The sequence below is a fragment of the Equus caballus genome, chromosome 8 (genome assembly GCF_041296265.1).
Source record: "Equus caballus isolate H_3958 breed thoroughbred chromosome 8, TB-T2T, whole genome shotgun sequence".
Taxonomy (NCBI): domain Eukaryota; kingdom Metazoa; phylum Chordata; class Mammalia; order Perissodactyla; family Equidae; genus Equus; species Equus caballus.
In genome coordinates this window covers 49,834,334-49,853,385 of record NC_091691.1, presented here as the reverse complement: position 1 = coordinate 49,853,385, position 19,052 = coordinate 49,834,334, and the positions used below count along the sequence as shown (strand labels likewise).

At 41.6% G+C, this 19,052-nt stretch overlaps 1 long non-coding RNA gene across 1 annotated transcript; it reads right to left on the bottom strand.

The window, feature by feature from the left end:
- Window positions 1–8,927: 8,927 nt before the first annotated feature.
- On the bottom strand, window positions 8,928–11,904 carry LOC138915321 (uncharacterized). Its single transcript, XR_011421127.1, has 3 exons — window positions 11,766–11,904; window positions 10,787–10,924; window positions 8,928–9,017 (listed from the first exon to the last, which is right to left on the bottom strand). It is a non-coding gene; the product is annotated as an uncharacterized lncRNA (long non-coding RNA).
- Between the last annotated feature and the right edge of the window lie 7,148 nt (window positions 11,905–19,052).

Here is a 19,052-nt window from a genome sequence, read left to right as displayed (position 1 = left end):
TGGACAGAAAGATTGAGAGCCATGGTTCTAAAGTCTTTAGTAAGAGAGAGTAAGTACCAAAGAGATTTACTCAGCAAGAGTAAGTAAATCACAACAAAGAGGAGGGAAGAAAGTGGTACAGCTGGACGGTTTGAGCCTCAAAGGATCAAAAATTTTTGTAAAAGGAGAGGGTAGTTATGGTTTAAAAGTATCATGAAGGAGGAAGTAGGACATCTACTACCCCTCTGCCCAATACCAAGATAAGTCAAATATGAGAAAATAGCCTCTACTCAAGAGCAACTCAAGGAATGTATAACAAAAACTACAAACGTTTTGAATGTCAACCCTGTATTAAGAACATTTTATATGTTACTTTATAAAAACCATTAGGTATTATTATTCACATTTTCCAGATGAGGAAACTGAAGCTTAGCGTTAAAGTAATTTGCTTTAGTCATGTCTCTTATGGATGGAAGAGCTGAAGCCACAACCTAAAAGAAAAATTATAGTTATTGAAATGTTCTTGAGGGCTTATTATCCTGGCAGGTTGCAATGCTTCTTTTACACCCAGATGGATCTTGGAGACCCATCATTCTATGGAGTGATGATGAAGTAACAGAAGTTAGCGTGGACTGCAACTTTCAGGGGAAGGCAATCATTCCATCCTGTGTCCTTGAGGAAAGAACTCATCTTGGTCCCTGCTCCCTTCTCTTCTCCTTTCCCTCTCTCTCCTCCTGGAATACAAACTTGTGAAGCCCTATCACATTTATCTCTGTCTCCCCTGAGTCTAAAATAGTGCCTGACACATAGTAGTTGTTCAACCAGTACTTGTTGAACTGGAACAAGGGAAATGTCCAGACTAAACCAATTCACTGACTTTCTCTTACTCACTGAGACTAGGGCAGGAGAGAGGGGATGCAATGATTTCTCTTACTGCCATTTTCTTGCCTCCCCAGCCCCTCAAGAACAGATCATAAATGTGATCACTTTATCTTCTATAACAGTAAAGTGACTAAACGTGCCCTCTGAACCTTTAGCTCTTGGTCTAGGTTTTAAGAGAGGCCTCAGGCCTGGAGAGAGCAAAGCAATTTCACATTGGCAGGGAATTCTCCAACTCGCAGGTTTTAGTCTTCATATGTTTCCAGGGCACAAGGATAGAGGAAAACTGGTTCTTCTTTACTACAAACTCCTGTCCTGCTCTCCCCAGTTTTCAATCTTGAAACATCTTGGTGTTAAAAATAAAGAAATGCAGAAGGGCTAAGACAAGAGCCCAGCACTTAAACCACGGGAACTTTGTCCACAATGATGTCATGGACCCAAAAATGGCAACTTGTGGATCTGAGATATCAGTCTTCCCTGATTCAGAAGACACATGTCATATTAGAATGTTTCCACACGTGGGTCAGTCGCTCCCTGCTAAAAACCCACAGAAACTCTCCGCTTCTCAGGAAGATGACTATGATTCCAAAATTTACCTATTTCACTTATTCAATTGGCTATCACTTCACTCTTATTCCAACTAATAAGTGCTAGAAGCTACAAAAGTATCCCATGATTGTGATTTGTGTCATAGTCTGCCACCTAGCAAGGTCTCCCTGTCTGGTATTAATCCTAAAGTGACAGGAGATTCAGAAGCTTCTGTCTACTCATCAGGGGTGGGTGAGGTCAGGCCAATGAGTCCATGCGCACATAGATCCAGGCCTGACAACGCAAATGGTGTAGACACAGGTGAGGCCAAACTGCTCCAATTTAATCCATCATCATCATGCTGTGCACCTGCAAAGCATGCCAATCAGACTATGAACAGGGCAGCCTTAGGGCCCCAGAGCCTAATCTCCACCCTTCTAGGAGGCTGCAATGCACACACTCAAAGCAGCTTATCTTTAAAATGTCTCCATACTCTTTAATATTTCAGTATTTCAAGAAGAAGGAGGCAGCTACTTGTTGCGGTGTTCCACAGGTTATCAATAATTCCCTGCATCTGATCACTTGCTTATAGTAACTGTTGGGTTGATGAGGCTCCAGGTGTACCATTTCAGGAAGGATGGAGGTAGGATGATGGTCTGGGCCAAAGATGCAAACTAAGAAAGGTCAAAGGGAATAGCTGGAGCAAGAACACCAAGTGGTGACTTTCCAGCAGCCACCACTTTGGATGCTTCTCCTACATCTTTCACCAGCCCCGTGGTCTACTGGCTAAGATTCGGCACTCTCACCGCTACGGCGCTGGTTTGCTTCCTGGTCAGGGAACCATACTGCCCGTCTGTTGGTTGTCACACTGTGGCAGCTGCGTGTGGCTTTGATGCCAAAAGATATGCCACCAGTATTTCAAATACCAGAAGGGTCACCCATGGTGAACAGGTTTCAGGAGAGCTTCCAGACTAAGATAGACTAGGGAGAAGGACCTGGCCACCCACTTCCAAAGAAATTGGCCGTGAAAACCCTATGAATAAGCAGTGGAGCATAGTCTGATACAGCGCTGGAAGGTGAGAAGAGGGCGCAAAAAGACTGGGCAGGGCTTTGGTCAGCTGTCCACTGGAGTGCTAGGAGTCAGAATCCACTCGACAATATTAACAACAGCCTACATCTTTATTGGTCTGCTCAGACGCCCGCTAAGAGAGATACAAAAACACTGTATCCATTTACCAACTCCTACGTAAATTTTATAGGCTCAGCACTGTCATCAGGTAATAATACCAATGCTTACTACTTTACAGATACTTTAGTGCATTCTTTAAATACTTATATCATATAATGCTTACTAAAATTTTACCAAAGGCATATTTTAGCATATTACCATTCTATGTATAAGGAAACTGAGGCAGAGGTACTGCTAATAAGTGGAGGTGGGATTCAAACTCACGCCTCCTCAGGCTCCACGGCCCTAGTATTTGACCATTATGCAATGGTGCTTCCCAGAAGACAAAACCTGAAGTGTCTGGATGCAATTTGGCTGTAGTGGCCTGTTTGCCAAGACTCAAAACTGATCTTGGTCCTCTGCATCCTCATGTGTTATCTGCAACCCAAACAAGAGAGGAGGCAGAAAAGATAGCAAGTCTACCAAGCATGCAATAGAAATGTCAGAAATTAGGTCCTGGGGTTCAACAGAAACATGAGGGTTAAAGTCCTTTGGGTTGCTTCATTTTCAGAATATGCCAGGAGAGACTGCTCCAGACTCTTTGTGAGCCTGATCTTGGAACATGGTGGGAGGTTAAGGTCCATGGTGCCGAAATTATCAGCTGATGAGGGCTCAGCCCACAAAGACAAAGCCTTCCTCCCCCCGCTGCCTTCCTACCGAGTGGCAGGGAAGTGAAAGATGCGGTTGAGTCTGTTTTCTGTCACTAATCACGACTGCAGACTCCCGTGGACACGATGAGAATACGATCTCAGGCAGTAAAAGTAGCTTCAACATGTGAGAAAAAGAAAAACAGATCTGCAAAAGCCTGGGGAACAGAATGTAAGAGGACATGAAATGTTCTTGGTTTCAGTCACGTATACAAGTTATAAACCAGTTGGGATTCACTGGAAATTTTTTGTGGGCCAACTTTTCAGTGAAATGCTTTGCTCAGTCTGGAAAAGTGTGAAGAACTGGCAGCTGACTTGTGATGGCTTGTTTTGAGTTGAAGTCTGGGTTCATCCCAGCAGTTTACATCTCCAGGGCCCTCCGACACCCAGCTGAGTCGGCAACTGCAACCACAAGGCTCCCATGGAGAAGTTTGTGCCTGGAGACATCACACTCAATTAAGCCAAATTTCAGCTTCAGAAGCAAAGTCCTAAACAGTGTGCTCCTCTCTAAACGGTTACAGGATTACTTCTCAAAACCACGTGAACCAGTGCACAGCTATCTCCCCTACCCAGTCCTGGGTGCTAGAAACTCTGCTTCCAACTTTCCAAAGGCCATCTCATGACCATTCCTAAGTAACACAGCTCGAGGGCAGTAAGATGAGTAAAGAGGCACAGATGGGGTAGCTCACTTGCCCACATCCAGGTTATAAGTTAAGAGTTAGGATCCATATCACTTCACAGCACAGACAAGGGTCTACTCTGCACCAGGCTCTGTGTTTATCCAAGATAACTGAGACATTGCCCCATGCTCAAGGAATTGACAGTCCACTGGGGTGTGCCTCATCTCATGAGTTTCAAATCCAGACAGTTCCACTACTTTTTAAAATACTCTAATTATTGCGAAGCACTTATTTTCTGTATGATTTGTTTGGGACATAGCCCAGACTGTCTGGAATGAGAGTTCTCTTCCTAAGCGTATGGGCTATATTTCTAACTGTATTTTAAGCTATTTGAAGGCAAAGGCCATGTGTCATGAACCCATTTATGTCCCTGTACCTAGCACGTATCCTGCACTTAATGGGTTGGCTCGGTAGGTGTTTTTTGATGCTGTTGATGGCGGTATTCACGTGGGGGAGTGACTGTCATGGGTACTGAGTAGAGAAGCAAAAGGGTTAGAGAGAATTTGTTTGTTCCCTCAAAACTAACAAAAAGATTTGTTTGTAGGAACATATTATACGATTAAAACTCATTTAAGCAAAGCACCATAAACTACTAACCTATAATTCAGAGTAAAGGCTCTTGAGACAGACTATCTCCATTTGAAAGCCATTCTCACCATTTATTTATTAGCTGTGTGACCTTAAGCATGTTACTTAATTTCTCTGTGCCTCAGTTTCCTTACCTATAAAATAATATTAGTAAGAACCCATTCTTGTGAAGACTATGTTAACACGTGTAAAACACTTAGAATAGTGTCTGACAAGTAAGTGCTCAACAAAAGTTAACTCTTGCTATTGTCTTCAAACAACTTTGCTTCAATGCAGTTAATATGTAGTCATAAGAATGGCAGAGACAAATCATAGGAGAACAAACCCTGTTCATGGATTTATTTTAAATAACTTCTAAGTGATATCCTAGGTTCATTACACATTTAGTTCAATTATTATTCATCTATAGAATAATAATTTATTCAAGAAATATTTATTAAGCACCCATTGTGTGCTAGAAACCAGAGACACAGGATACAGCTTCTCTCAGAGCTCAGAGTCTAGGGGTGAATTTAGCACAGGAAGTGCAGGGACAAGGGACAGCACCAGGTACTATGGAACATGAGGAAAGGACATATAATCCAGCCTGAGGGGGTCAAAGGAGGTCTCTTCGAAAAGCCATGTCTGTATCAAATTTTGAAGAAAAAGTAGAAGTGAGTCAGATAAAGAAGGGAGGGAGAAAATAATGAAAACAATAATTATGTCTATAATTATAATACCCTGTGTCTCCATGTCTTTACAATTTACAAAATGTTGTGATATCAATTACCTTGTTTAATAAAAACTGATTGATAACTGGTCCAAAATGGGGGCACACAAGTGGCACCACACAAATCAGGGTTCTTCCTTAGGATTTTTTTAATTTGAGCTGTGGGGAAGTGTGTCTGCATGTCTCTGTTGAGAAGCTACAGAAGTGGGAGGACAGAGCTGCCTGCGGCCATGCCCCAGCTGAGCAGAGAAGCAGCTCTTAAGAGAGACAGAAGGAGGCTTCCAGGCAAAGAGGCAGAAATAAGAGATGGCGTGTGACATGCTGGATCTAGTTGTCCCTAAAGCCAGCTCCACCCTGCCCTTTCCACTTGGGATCACAGGCACTGATGATGACGATGATACCTATAATAACAATGTTGCTGATGAGCGTGTACTGGGTGTTAATATGTACCCAGGGCTGCGCCAAGCTCTTCACACTTCCAGTAGTACAAAACTCTTCTGTAAAACATGTTGCCAAGCAAGGAAGGAATCAGCTACTGTATAACTGCCTATTGCTCCTCAAATTGAACTGAATTGTGTCTCACTTAGGCAGCATCACTAGATACTCAGTACAGACAAATAAATCTAGTTACTTGCTGCTATTGTTTAAACCTCCTTTCCTTTACTTGCCCTGTAAGTCCAAAGATGCTTTGTACTGTAGAAAGGACCACTGTTTAAAAAAGCTTCAGAAAGACAACAACATCACCTCAGAGCGTTTTAGCCCCTTATCGTATTCCAAGTACCTGTGATTTATCTCATTGTTATTTTTAACAATACAGGAATTCTGTACTACAGTTTGGACAGATATTTCTATCCCATTTCACAGATCACAGAGAGCACAATAATTCTCTCAAGGCTACCCGACTGTAAGTTACAGAGGCAGGCAAGGACCCCATGCATCTCGCCTGTTACACTCTGAGAAGAGAGCAACCATTATGAAGATCTAAATCCCAAACCAATAATAAAAATCACTTAAGTTTAAAGTTTTTATTGTTTTTTCTTTCTTATTCTTCTTGGGATAAATGATAGTTGGCTTTAATAGAGACATGTTTGGAGAGACATAATTTATTATTTATCTCCTTTGGATAAAGGGTCCAAAATGTTTCCCAAAAGAACTGCCTCACGTTCATTAAGTGTTCTACACAGGGCGAGCGGCCGTGGCTATTAACACAAACTGTTAATCATCTTGTACCTTGAAGTGAAAAGACAGGAGTAGCACAAAGCTGACAGGCAGAAAATGTCTCTCCAAAATAGGGACTTCAGACATGGCTTTTGGAGTGATGCCTCTGAGTGTCTCCCACACTTTACATCATTGTAGCTTTCTGGTGAATAAGTCAGAAAACTCCAGAGAAAAATGTTTTCTTCCTAGTTCCTGCCCCAAGAGAGATTTTAAACGTTGATCACTTTCTCAGTAGAGAAGCAGTGTTCATTCAAAAGGGAGAGTTTTCCCATCCTCTTCAAAACAACCACCACACAACCCAAGAGAGTCAAGCCACACAATCATCAAATGGAAACATTTTGGTGGTGTCCCTGGTGCCCTGAGAAGACAGAATGGAAAGAAGAAACGACAGAACGTCAAGCAGCAGCAGATAACTGGGGGCTGTGCCACAGAGCCACTGCAGCCCAGGCCTCCGGCAAAGAGACAGCCAAAGAACGCTTTTTTTTCTTTAACTTAAAAGTTTAAAATAACAAAATTATGCCAGTGACACTCCACATTCCAGCCTCCCAGGGTCACTATTAAATGTCATAGCTACTTCAAACAGCAAGCCTCCAGGGACCCAAGTCAAAAACTCTTTCTCCAGCCAGAATGTTCATAGACCTTGCCAAATACAGACAACACCTATTAACAGAGTATTTTAGGGCCTGACATTCCTTGACATATCTATTATTGTTTTTTGAAACAACCGTACTTCAGCCAAATCATGGCTTTTTACAAAATTTTCTTTCAAGGAGTCAAAAAAGTGGTTCTCTTAACATCTCATAGCTAAGAAATCCATATAACTTGTATGACTTATGAAGCACTCATTCCTAATACTTATTGCTTCTTCCTCTTAAAATCTAATTTCCCTTTCTATGCAGTTTACAAACACATAAAAAAGGAAGGACAAATTACAACACGGACAGGAAAAAGGCCCAGAAAACAACTAAATCAAAGGATTATACTCTGTTTATACGTGCATATGTATATACACATGGAATGTTCATGTACATGAGAAAAGAATCATGATCTATATATTCAGTATACTTACCTATGGAATGTAATATGCAGGCTGTTAAAATCCCACAGAAAGTATATTAATGTATTACTTTTAAATTTTCTTAACTTAGCAAGTACATAAAAGTAGTAAAATAATTTATCTCAGTATTACTAATTACCAAGGATACTTAAGCAACCAAAAACTGAACTATTTTAAACATACACTTATTTACATTTTTTTCTGACCCATAACAACTTTTTCCAAATTACTTTCCCTGGTCAAAGTAGTTTAGAAATTCTACAAACCATTCCCCTCTTTTGCAGAAGCACAATGGACAGAAAGAAAGCTGTGTAACCTAGCACTTAACCTTACTGTTTAAACTCTCATTTCTTTTTTTTTTTGAGAAAGATTACCCCTGAGCTAACTGCTGCTAATTCTCCTCTTTTTGCTGAGGAAGACTGGCCCTGAGCTAACATCCATGCCCATCTTCTTCTACTTTATATGTGGGACGCCTACCACAGCATGGCTTTTGCCAAGCGGTGCCATGTCTGCACTCGGGATCTGAACCGGCGAACCCCGGGCCGCAGAGAAGCAGAACGTGCGAACCTAACCACTGCACCACCGGGCCGGCCCCTAAACTCGCATTTCTTTATTTGACTACTGAACATATTATTCATTGAATACCTTTTAATTTCTCATGAAATGTATCATAATAAACAATAAAAATAAGAGATTATAAACACAGTTTGGAAAATGCTGGGCTAGTGTTTTAGTTAGCACCAAGAACATTCAAGAATTTCTAAATATAGGGGCCGGCCCGGTGGCGCAGCAGTCAAGTGCGCACATTCCGCTTCTCGGCGGCCCGGGGTTTGCCGGTTTGGATCCCAGGTGCGGACATGGCACTGCTTGGCACGCCATGCTGTGGTAGGCATCCCACATATAAAGTAGAGGAAGATGGGCACGGATGTTAGCTCAGGGTCAGTCTTCCTCAGCGAAAAGAGGAGGATTGGCAGCAGTTAGCTCAGGGCTAATCTTCCTCAAAAAAATAAATAAATAAAATTTTAAAATTTTAAAAAATTAAAAAAAGAATTTTTAAATATATAAATATTTATTTTTACTTTGTTCTTGATTTTTGAAATTTCCTTTTGGAAGATCATCTTATCCAGAGAAGCTATGTCAGTTTACATTATAATTCAAGTTTGTCGATTTATTTCCATTGTCATGCTCTAGTGCCATAAAAATGTACACTCATGTACTAAGCTTTATCATTTATCACACAATAGTAATATTTTATATTTCCCCAAAAGGAGCTCAAAGTATACTGCGAGCATTTTGTAACTCATTTTCATAACACTACTGTGACACAGGTGGAGATTAATTGTTCCATTTTACAGGCGTGGAAAAGGCATCTCAGAGAGAGTGAGTCACAAGCAAAGGTGGAAATAAAACTCACTTATTGAGGCTTCAGAATATAATCTTTCATCCAGATGGCAATGCTCCTCTATGAATTAAAAGTATGGTTCTCTCTGTATGTGGCCATCTCCTTGGGACAAATAAAATAAAGAATGAGTGAAAAGTACTATGGACGGAATCTTCTCCACAGCAGAAATGTTTGATCAAGTATCTCTCCCACAAGGATTCTGAACAACGAGCTAAGGAGCAGCTCCCTCCAGGAGGGAGGAGAGAGCGCTTGGTGATCTAATTCTAACAGTGAGCCAAAGAGCTTAGAAGCAATCACCAATCCATGGCCAGCTACTTCCTTTTCAAGAGCCACACCGAGGTTTACATAGTCATCTGTCCTATGCCACAAAATAAAATATAAAACAGTCCAATTCATTGAAATAATTTTAAATCTCCTAAAATAATTGAATCTTCTGCATTTATTGAATATGCTTAGAAGAATTAATGATTATTAAATCAGTATTACTGTTATTCTCACTTTCAAGTGGTTTGGAGGCTGTCATTTAAGGGAAAGCTTCCTAACAGCTTTCACAGTTTCCTTACGTCCTCCCACACACACACACGCATAATTATCTTCCAGGCCCTGCCAGGACATTGATAAAATCAAAAACAGAAACTATCAGATTTTTTTTCTTTTGTAACATTTTAATTTTTAACATTGAACCTTGCCTCCTGGTGCATTTTGCCCAGTAGAAATGCTTATTTGGACAAACTCATTTGTGCCTCCATTCCTAACGTAATGACAACCTAGTCAGCTATCCCTGAAGCTCGCCATTTCCACACCTAACCACTTAGTCCTCATCTCTAAGCTCAGACTAATTCTTGGCCAATTCTGTTACTACTCGAAGGGAATTTAAGGATTCATAGACAGAGGTTTGATGCTGTAATAATGCTCAGTTCCTCTCTCACTGGTGCTCTTCTGCCTTTTGAGACCTCCTGGGAACTGAAGTTTAGTTCCAGAATCTTAGGGCAAGACTGGGCTCAGCTTTGGGCTGCTCTGTCCTCTCAGATGCCACCTACTGTCTTCATGATTTCGATGTATTTCCATCACCTGTCACCCACCACTCCTGTCCCTGTGCTCTGCCAGATCAGCCAGACCATTTTCTATTGCTGGCTGCCAGGCATGCTACGCAAAGACTTGGCCACCCTGAATGCCATGGCTGCTCTCCAGTACCTTCCTCTGCCACCTGGGCAGTCCATCAGAGTACTAAGTTCCAAGTACTGGAGTACAAGCAACCAGAATTTTCAACTGTTCCGAAGGCACTGAGACTCTGGAAAAACCCGTCTGGTAGTTTTACGAGCCAGACAGTACATACCCACAGTGCCAGGTAGAGAAGATGCTCAATACTTACCTACTGAAAGAATGACTGAGTGCCCATCACTATACACATAGACCTCAGCCCCCTCCCTGTGAAATCGACTGCCAGGAGCCAAAGAAGAGAAGCGGAATCATCAGACTGTGATGTGATCGCTCACTGCACAGACTTTGGATCCAGATTGCCTTGGTTCCATCCCGTGTCCACCACTTACTGGTTATATAATCTCTGGAAGGTTTACTTGGCCTTTCTAACCTCAACGTTCACATCGTTATAAAGGGGAGATAATTGCTTACCTCAGTAGGTTTTTGCAAGGATGAAATGAGCCAGTCCACATAAGGCACTAGGCAAGTACCTGGGCTAGAGCTGACACTAGATAAATGTTAACTATTATTAGCATTAAGCCCTTTCCTATCAGTTACACCCAAAAAGCAGAATAAGAAATAAAATCAACAAAACAACAACTGGTGCCTGTGAATGTCAAAATAGAGGGATTGTGTCTAACTGTTGTATTTTTTCCCTAACTTTCACTTACATTCCTCGTCTTCATCATGTCCGCTAGTGGCAGTAGCCCATGACACCAGGACGACCAGCAAGTCAACACTGCAGCAGTTCTCAGTCATCGAACGAGCCGCGGCTAACTTCACGAGCCACTCCAGTTCTCCTCAACGTGCTGCAGAAAGGCGAGAGGTGTGTTTCTGCTTGAGGAACTATTGAAAATCCGAGATTACTTTCGCCCTTGAATACTCTTGAAGAACCCTTGCCCCGAGCTGGTCAGGCTTTCAAGTCTTTATTCATTGGCTGGCTGGACTTTGTACCATGCTGAGTGCTATCCTGCTGGGTCCCAGCTTCTAAAGCTGGAGTTCTCAGCACACCAGAACAAGCCAGATGGATTTATAGTCTTGACCTCTTTCAGAGAAAGAATGCCACCTTCTTCAGGGTCCTCCAACACCAATTTCACCTTGGCTATTCCTCACAATCTGAAAAACCCTCTAGAGGGATGTGGAAATATAAGACACTGTGCAGAGTATTTCCAAAGAAGAGCAAAAGTTATCCAGCCAAAGGACAGCTTCTCAAAAATGCGGGCTGTGACCCAGGAGTGAGAAGTGAAATTTAGCTGATCTCAAGAGGCTCGTTTTTAGTGAAATAGAACAAAGGAATGGAAAGGAATGGAATAGAACAGAGCAGAATAGAATTGGACCGTATCAGAGTATGTCTCACATAATAAAGGTCAAGCACTTTGTCATGTTTTAATTACAGATATATGTATGTGTGTACTAGATCATAATGTAAAAATGTAGCTCTTGCTATGGATCAAGATGAAATGTTTTTTCAAATCACATGTCTAATGTGACTGAACCAATATTGATCTATTCTTCTATGCATATCAATAACATTTCAGTCCAGGGGGTTGAACATTGGAAAAGCATCAAGGAATATGCAGTAAAATTTACCTGCACATCTAAAAGTTATTCAAACAAATTTAGGGAAAATTAATTCAAGACTCGACTTACATCAAACAGCTGGAAATGTAAGTAGTAGACGAAGAAAGTAGGCCTGACCCCACGCTGCAGGGGCTCCAGTCTTTGTCCCTTGTTGGCTGTATGATCATGGGTCAGTTACTTAGCCTCTCTAAGCCTAAGGCTCCTCATCTGTGAAATGGGGATAAAAGCAGAGTACTAGAAAAATTAGATGAGTCATTATAACAAATTATTATAAATGGATTGTACAGCACTTAGCACAGTATTTGGCACAAAGCAAACTCTATTAGCTATTATTATGCTTACCATTGAAACTGGTAGTTAATATTGTTGTTTATTACATGCAAAGATACACTGTTGTCTAAATAATTTACCCCAGAAGATAACACCCAGCGTGCCATAAAGATCAAATAGCTATTTTCCGTCATTAATCTACCAGCTTATTAAAACCCCTCGTGACTCAAACACTGAATCTTCCTGAACAATCAAGAGAGGCCTAGAGCTCCATCTTCAGATGGAGCCACCCAGACAGAGGGCGTAGGTTGGGGATGTGGTGTTAGTACCATGATAGTTTGTTCTGCGTAGCGATGGCCAGTACGGGTTCAAAAATAAACACAAAAAAGATCGAACAGACATTTCTCCGAAGGAGATATACAGATGGCCAACAGGCAAATGCAAAGATGTTCAATATCATCAACTATCAGGGAAATGCAAATCAAAACTACAAAATACAAATCAAAACTACAAAATGCAAATCAAACAACAAGTGTTGGAGAGGATGCGGAGAGAAGGGAACCCTCGTACACTGCTGGTGGGAGTGCAAACTGGTACAGCCACTATGGAAAACAGTATGGAGATGCCTCAAAAAATTAAGAATAGAAATACCATATGATCCAGCTATCCCACTGTTGGGTATTTATCCAAAGAACAAGAAAACACAAATGCATAAAGATACATGCACCCCTATGTTCATTGCAGCATTATACACAATAGCCAAGACTTGGAAGCAACCTAGGTGCCCATTAAGGGATGAATGGATAAAGAAGATGTGGTACATATACACAAAGGAATACTACTCAGCCATAAGAAATGAAAAAATCTGGCCATTTGTGACAACATGGATGGACCTTGAGGGTATTATGCTGAGTGAAATAAGTCAGAGGGAGAAAGTCAAATACCATATGATCTCACTCATAAGCAGAAGATAAAAATGATGATAAACAAACACATAGCAACGGAGATTGGATTGGTGGTTACCATGGGGGAAGATGGAGGGAGGGTGAAAGGGGTGATTAGGCACAGGTGTGTGGTGGCGGATTGTAATTAGTCTTCGCGTGGTGAACACGATGTAATCTGTATAGAAATCGAAATATAATGCTGTACACCTGAAATTTATATAATGTTATAAACCAATGCTACTGCAATAAAAAAATAAATAAATGAAAATAAACACAAACACTATATCTAAGTGGTTGTGTGTGAAGAAAATTTTGCCTTCTAATCATTTTTTCATAAAATACCAAAAGGAATTCCAAAGAGTTTTCAATTAATTATTTCACAGCCTTAAAATATGACTTGGAACTAGTTTCTCTAAAAACAAAAGTTATTGGGTCTGGCTCAGTGGCACGGTGATTAAGTTCACACACTCTACTTTGGTGGCCTGGGGTTTGCGGGTTCAGATCCTGAGCGTGGACCTATGCACCATTCATCAAACCATGCTGTGGCAGGCATCCCACATACAAAACAGAAGAAGACTGGAACAGATGTTAGCTCAGGGCCATTCTTCCTCACACAAAAAAAGGAAGATTGGCAACATATGTTAGCCCAGGGGCAATCTTCCTCACCAAAAAGAAAAAAGAAAATTATTTCTCCCACTTACCTGCTTTAGCACTTTCAGGACTTTCTCCACGGCTCAGCAAGAATACACGGTGAAGGAGGGTAAGGAATAGGCAGGGGGTGGCAGGGCAGGTGGCAGAGCTGGGATGCAGGAAATCTAACTGTGCCTATACATTCATAAGAACAGCGTTTTCCTGCTCTTGCTTCTGTGGTCTATTCCCACCATGTTCCACTTCACAGCAGCAAGGGGAAAATAACGCAGACCTCTCCTGCTGCTTTAGACTGGATTGAATGTGGGAGTCTTTTGTAAAGATGAGGTTTCTCCAAGCCTCAGATTGCTTGAGCAGTCTAAAAATGAAATTAGGGTGACCTAGACATGGGCATTTTTAAAACCCCTCCTGCTGGGCTATGTTCATTCTAGCATGCAGTCCTACTTGTCCTCAGGTCCTCTAAGGCAGGGCCCCTAAGAGTTAGCGAATCACACACTTCAGGCTGACCTTCAGCTGAAGGGTAGCTATGTGAGAAAAGAAATTTCTTAGAGCAGTGAAAACACAGATGATTCTAATTCAGATAACAGATTACAGAAATAAGCAGACATGTGAAAAAGAAACTCTGTGGCCTGTGCTATGGAAGGTACTGTATATACATTATCTCACCTAATCTCCATCCTATGAAGTGTGTATGTTTATCCTCATTTTACTGATGATAAAACTGACGCTAAGATCAGCTATGTAATTTGTCTGAGCCCACATAGCTAGCAAATAGTGCGGCCAACTCTGGGAAATGAATCAAAGAGCTCCTCTGTTACCCACAACGCCCCCTCTCACAAGAGTAAACACCCCAGTCTTCACACTCGCATTCACAAACCATCTCACAAAGCTCTGAGAGCAGAAGGGCAGGCATGAGGGGAAGGCCAGTGGTGATTTCCTAACTGCCTCCCGTTCACAAACACCCCCAGAGATCAGGGTCTGTGGTGATGTCAATAGAGCCTGGGTTCTCATCCCAGCTCTGCAAAAACCTATCCAAGTGTAGTCTAGCTCCAAGCAAAGTGAGGGCAACAGAGGGCAGAGCCAGACTGCTCTTAGAGTAGGGTGACACAGGAAACAGCCTAGGCATTCGTAGCAGACAAGAAGCCTCACTCGATTTTAAAGAAATAGCACTCATAAATGGCAGATCACATTTTTAAAATACTCTCAATTTATCAGTCTCAAAAAAAAACCCCTCCACTTGAAACAACAGGATGAAGATATCATATCTAGTTAACTTTTCTAGTGCCAAATGATACTATCATTATGTTCTAGCCATGTCTGATCTAGAAACAATGCAATGAAAGCTTAATGAAAAAAATCCTTTACATTCACATGAAATTTCCTAATTGAAAAATGAATCCTCCATATTCCCCAAGAAACACACAGGATGCAGGCTATGGTTATTGTTTTAAGAAGCAGATAATCCATATTAATATCTTGTCTTAAGAATTCTTTTTTCAGTTAAACATTTGCCATAACTCAGGGAAATGTTTACATAACTCAGCATCATTCAAAATCAAAATGTATGTACAGTCCAGTCTGAGATCATTTTTACAGCCCTGCTCCTATCAGATGTTCAGACAGATGAAGAAATTTCACACAAAGCCTCTATGCTTAATGAAAATCCATCTCTCCCTCATTCCTCACCTCTGGCTGATCACAACAAAAAGAAGCTTCTCCCTAAAGAAAGCAGGTTGAGTAGGAATGTGGAAAGAGAGCCATAATGTGTATTCAGCCCTCTGCCTGCTGCCGGCTCTCGGGATTTCGCTGGCTTTGAAATATGCATAAGCTAGAGCGACTGTTGTATTATTCATCAAAGATTTATCAGACCTTTCAAATCAATTACACATAGTGACCGTGGGACATTTTTAAATAACAATAATAATAACAAAACGTATAATAAAATAGATTTTTTTTTTAAAAAAATGCTCTCTAGGAAAAGAAAAAAACAGAGAAGAGTTGTTTAAAGTCAATATCTGGGCCTCTAAATAAAAATTGTAGCAAGGTTCTCCATTCCCCAACACTTGGATTTTAAATTAATAATTCAGTCTGCAAGGGCCCCTCCCTCACCTGGGGTCCCTGAGAAGCAGGGGTTACCTATAAAATTTAGGAGATAAACATCGTAACAAACCTCTGAAAAAATCATTGTGGCCCAAAAAGTTTAATTATCCTTTTAAAAAAAGGAAAGGAAAAGAAAACACTCTACTATTCCTTTCCAATCCTAGCTTTTGGTTTTTGTTTGTTAAAGGGAAGAGAACTTGGCAGGTATCCAACACGACTTTCCAATTGCACAGATCATACAGCTGGGATTGCACAAATCTAATTGTACAGATCTGAGGCCCAGCAACGCTGTGACCTAGCCAAGGTCACAGCCAGACAATCATATTCATTACTTTATTCAACAAATAGGTATTGTGTCCCCACTATGTGCTAAGCATTGTCTTAAGTATCACCAGGTATAGTGATAAAATGAAGAACGCTGCCACTGCCCTTTGGGAACCCCGGCTACGAGGACCAATAGGGTGTGTGCCTCCCCCAGTGGTCTGCTCCTGGCCCTGCAGCCAGACCCAGCCCAGGAGGAGGTTTTCACCTGTTGGAGGCAAAAGAGAAAAAACACAGAGAAGGTAGGTTTTCCATGAAGCTGGACGGACTCAACTTTAAAAGATGTCCTTTATCCCGAGACTATCTTCCTTATTTTGTTCTGTTAAAATTTCCTTCCTTTTTATGAAATGATGGTTACAAAAGACAGTAAGGATTTTTTTATGTCCTTTCTTAGAAAACTGATTTTTCTTTTTAAAATGTACTGGTTTATGAAATCCAGGTCTGGGATGCTCTGCTTTACACCACAGTACCCTCTCTCACAGGATTAGCAGATGAAGAGATCCAAGAACACCACAAAAGCAAAGGCAGGAAGCCCCCACCTGGGGGTCAGTTGCAGTGAGCTGGGTTTAGCAGCTATTTCTTCCTATATGTGGAACACCAGCTTGAAAAAGTATGTTAATGAAGTTAATAAAGTGTGTCCCCTGGCTCTGGGACTAACTGCTATTGAGGCTGGAGAGTTGGGCTGCCAAGACTGAGCCAAAAAAACTCTCCTTTTATGAGATGAATTAATTAGTTAATATTTGCGAAGTGCTTGAAAGTGGTAAAGGTTATGTTCATGCCACATACCATCAAGATTAAGGAAATGTGATTAGAACTGAGGGGGATGTGTATCTGCAGAGAAAGCATTTCAAGAAATCTCTAAGGGCTGTGTCATTAACCTAAACATCAATGAGCAAGCGTCTTGTAATTTCCTGGGCCTATTTCCTCCTGAGCAAAAGATCAAGGGCTCTCCAAGTAGCTTCTCTCCTCTCTGAATCTAGAAACAGCAGCAGCCTTGTTCCCATTGTTGGATTTTCCAGCTTAGCTTATCCCAGTTCCAGGCCCTTCTGCCAGAGCAAAGGGGAAGGCAGGAGAAGTGCAGGGCCCGGGCAGTGCGTGGTGAAGCACAGCTTTTTTTCATCCTCTGTTGCCAAAAACTGTCACTCGACTCTACTGTGCTCCCAGTGGGAAATGCTTGTACCCAAAATCTGTGTCTTATAAAATTCCTAGAATTGTAACAATAGCGACCATTTATTGAGGGCTTACCAAGCATCAGGCCTTGTGCTAAGTGCTTTCCGCTCATCACGTTATTCCATTCCCACAGCAATCCTGACAAACAGGTGGCATCATCCTCAATTTCTAGTCAAAGAAACTGAGACCTAAAGAGAGTCAGTAACTTGCCCAAGGTCACAGGGCACAGGACTTGAACCAATTTCAAAGCCTTGCTTTTAACCACAACATTGTTCTGCCTTCTGCAAAAGCCCGAAAGCCTAGGGAAAGCAGGCAGGTCTCCTTTTGAGATGAAAAAGAAATCCATCGCAGTGGATGCTGTGATACAGCCGAGGCGCTCGTCTCTGGGGCTGCTGGGAGGGAGGTTTGCTGACAGCTCACAGCTTTGTCGCTCAGCCAAAGTGGGGGCTGCAACCAGCACCCAGTGACTGGCTGATGATGCAAAGGGCTGGTCCTTTTGCCTCAATTTGGGACAACTTTGAAAAGCCTTCCCAGCTTCAGAGAGCACCACGGGATCAGCCGAGGCCTCTGTTGCAACTGCATCCCAGCTGACCTCCCCTTTGCCCAACCCTGCTCTGTGCAGCCCCTCGTGAGTGTTGTTCCTGAGACCACTCCCCAATAAACCACCCGCACACAAATCCATCTCAGGGACTGCACCCCAGGGAAGTCAGAACACAACATTTATAAAAACATATGATTTTATGGTGCTTACTGACTGTTATAACAAATACTATTCTCAAGATTTCTCTATAACAAGGAACTTGTTTGACCCAACAGTCTATAGCTGAAAGTTCCAAATGCCCCCACCTGGCTATAATATTGAAGCAGATGTGCTATAAGAGACCTCCTATCCTTCCTATTAATTATTGATATTCTATTATTGATATTTAGATCATGAAAAGACTCGAGGACAAGATCCTTGCTTTGAATGTGGAAGCTGCTGGATGGAGAAGAGGAATTTAAGCCCAGTGGGGAGAGGCAGGATTTGGGGAAATATAGGACATTTTGTGGAGAAAGACCTCAACTGGTGCCATCATCTTGATGATCACCGCATATCCTTTTTTATCAACAGATCATTTAATCACGAAATGGACAATCTAGAATTCTAGTAGCCACTAGCCAGCCACATATGGCTATTTAAGATTAATTAAATTCAGAAAGTTAAAAATTCAGCTCCTCAGTCACACTAGCCATGTTTCAAATGATAGTAGCCACGTGTGGTTAGTGGCTGCCATACTGGACAGCACAGAATGTGAACATTTCCATCATTGCTAAAATGTTCTATTGGGTAGCACTGATCTAAAACAGAAAACTTTTTGCCCTATTACAGACATTAAAGATCACTGCTTTTAAAGTAATCACTAACAAATGGTCTCCATACTCCTGTGGAACAAGAAGAGTTTTTTGATGATAATTCACATGAGATTCCTCTTCACCAGTGAGTTACTGAGATCAGAGCCACCAGCCCACCAATACAACACTCAACCCAGAACTCAGGCTCAGTGCAAATGGATAGCCCACCTGTCTGTTCAGTTATATCTATAGGAGATGTTGTTAAGAAAGGAGCAAGGTCAGTTTTCTGATATGCATGACCATGAGAAAGAATCCATGAATCTGTGGGGAGAATAACACAGGAGAAGTACTGTTTTCACGTCACAGACAATGGTTGACTAGAGGTGGCAGTCTGTGGACTACTGTGCAGAAAAAAGTTAACATAGCAAGCCTGATGTTAACCTTTGAAAGACCTACTCACAATGATGGCCTTTGGCTGGTGTCTAGAAACTTGGATTTCAGGAAGGTTCCCACCATTCCCAGAACTGATAAGAGTGGCTTATTATGCCTAAGTTGTTTGTACAAACAAAAT